A 2681-nucleotide genomic window follows, 5' to 3' on the forward strand; every position below is an offset into this window, starting at 1 on the left:
CACAGACACTGCTCCTAGAGACAGGCTATTCCAGCAGAGCACCAAGCCACAGAGCCTCCGCAAGCCAGGCCAGCCTAAAGCGACCAGCATTGCAGCATTCCTAGACTCAGCCCTGCAGACAGACCCCGCCGCCTGGCCTTTGCAATGCTGTTCTGGGCGCAGGACACTGGCAGGGCAGCACATTGAGCTTGACCAGGCCCCCAAAGCAGCCTCAGTACACCAGGGTGTGGATGCACTTGGCTGAGTCCTGGATGTCCCACACCTCAATGGAGGAGGTGAGATGATGATCAGCCCCGAGTGGCTGCAGTACTGATGGACACCACATTGCTGGGGTGGCCCTTCAGCAAGGTGATTTCCTGGCCCATCACCAGGTTCCATATTTTGCAGCTCCAGTCTGTGAGAGGAGGCAGGAGCACATGACACTGCGGGACCTTCCAGGGCCGGCGCTTGCATTTAAGCGGCTTAGGCAATCGCCTAGGGCGCCAGCATTATTAGGGGACGGCATTTTGCCGGAGGGGGCAGCAGGCGGCTCCGGTGGAGCTGCCGCAGTGGTGCCTGCGGAGGGTCCGCTGGTCCACGGCTCCTGTGGAGCTGCCGCAGTGGTGCCTGCGGACGGTCGGCTGCTCGCGCAGCTGCGGTGGACCTCCCGCAGGCATGACTGCGGCAGCTCCACCGGAGCCATGGGAGCAGCAGACTGTCCGCAGGCAGGACTGTGGAGCTGGGGGACCAGCGCGCGGGCCAGAGAAATGGCTATGCGCCTAGGGCGCTCAAACCCCTAGCACTGGTCCTGGGACCTTCCCATCCTCAGCACAGGAACCCCACGGCTCCCCCCACTCACTGCCTCCCCCTGCTCCCAGGGGCGAGAGCGGAGCTCAGTACCCATGGCCCACCCAGCTCCTGGCACCTCCACCAGACCTGCCAACAGGGGAAGGGTCTATCAGTGCCAGGTGAACACCTGCTCACTAGAGGCTGAGCAGAGGCCCCAACAACTCGCTTCAGCGATGTCACCACATAGCTGTTCAGCCTAATGACTTGTGCAGCATTGCTGCCCTCTGCTGGGGGAAGCCAGAACTGCACCCCGTTGTGGTGTTTGGGGCTCTCAGGCAGGCCGGTGCCGTCCAAGCAGGAGGCTCGTGGCCTGTCTCCGCAGTTTGGGGCAGCTCAGCCATTCCCTGGGGTAACAGGCTCACTCCCCAGCGATCACATCCAGAGCTCAGCAGCCAGCCCGCCCCCGAGGCGCGCGCCTTTGGATCCAGAGAAGAGCAGCTCATCGGTGGTGTCCACGCAGAGAATGGGCTTGGAGTGTCCCTCCGCCATGGAGATGCACTGCAGTGGGGCTGTCCGGGCACTCCTGGCACCGCTCATGGGGTTAACGAGGCCTCTTCCATGAGAGAGAGAGAGAGAAGAGGTGTCAGCAGGGCCGGCACTTCCATTTAGGCGACCTAGGCAGTAGCCTAGGGCACCAGGATTTGAGGGGCAGTATTTTGCCGCCCTCGGTGGCAATTCGGCGGCTGGGGGTCCTTCTGCGCTCTGGGTCGTTGGTGACAGTTCTGCAGTGGGTCCTTCACTCACTCCGGGACTCGCCGCCGAAGTGCCCCGAAGACTGGGAGTGCAGAAGGACCCCGCCTAGGACGCCAAAAACCCTGGCGCTGCTCCTGGGTGTCAGCGGGCGGGGCGCTGGCTGGGTGACCCAGGTCGAAGCCAGATCCTGCCCTGAGAGGCTGCCAAGGCCTGCTAGTGGGGCTCCAGAGCAAAGCAAACCCCAGACAGAGGCTCCGGGGCAGCCTGCTCCCCAGACTGGCTCCCAGGGGGCAGATCACACCTCGTTGGTGCTAAGGGCTCAGGCACTTATGCAGACCCTGCCTTGGCTGGGGGCGGGGGACGGTGAGAGCCCAACTGGGACTGCCGGGTCCCATGACAGGGTGGGGATGGTAGAGGGGGCGGCGAAGGCCCAGCTGGGACTTCCAGCTCTGGGGCCATTCCCAGAGCCAGCCATGGGAGTCACTGTCTGCCATTCACTGGTCTTGGGGCTGGGCTCCCTGGATATTCACCCAGGGCCGGCTCTAGGCACCAGCAAACCAAGCACGTGTTTGGGGCAGCACATTTTCAGGGGTGGCATTCTGGACACCTTTTTTTTTCTGCTTCGGGCGGCAAAAGCCTAGAGCCGACCCTGGCAGCAGCAGTGCGTCGTCCGCAGGGGGCGTCCTGGGGCCGCTGCGGTTTGCGCCGCGGGGGAGCAGTGCCTGCACCTTGTGGCTGGGCTGGACGGGCTCTGAGGGGGGAGACACTTGGGCTGGGGGCCGCCCCGTGGGGCACATGGAGCCGTCTGCAGGTGCCACAGGGCGGCCACCTCCCCCCCGGCGCCACAGCCAGGGCTGAGTGAAGTGGCCCGAGCCACCCAGGGACTGCGGCAAGGTGGCCAGAAGCAGCAGGGCCGTTTAGGGTGGGGTGCTGCTGTGCAGGGCCTGTGTCCCACTCTCCGGGGCTCCGCTTCCACTGGGGCTACCTTGCCCTGGCTCCTCAGCCCCCTGCCGGGGCAATCCCCTCACTCTGCCCTCCTGGGTCCTGGCTGGTCCTGGAGGTGGGAGTCGTGGCTGGAGGGATCCTGGACTGAGGCACAGCCCAGGAGCCCCGCTGCTTCCCCTGACCCTGCCGGCGCCAGACCAGCTGGAAGTGAGGGG

This window comes from Chelonoidis abingdonii, chromosome 4 (assembly GCF_003597395.2).
Source record: "Chelonoidis abingdonii isolate Lonesome George chromosome 4, CheloAbing_2.0, whole genome shotgun sequence".
NCBI lineage: Eukaryota > Metazoa > Chordata > Testudines > Testudinidae > Chelonoidis > Chelonoidis abingdonii.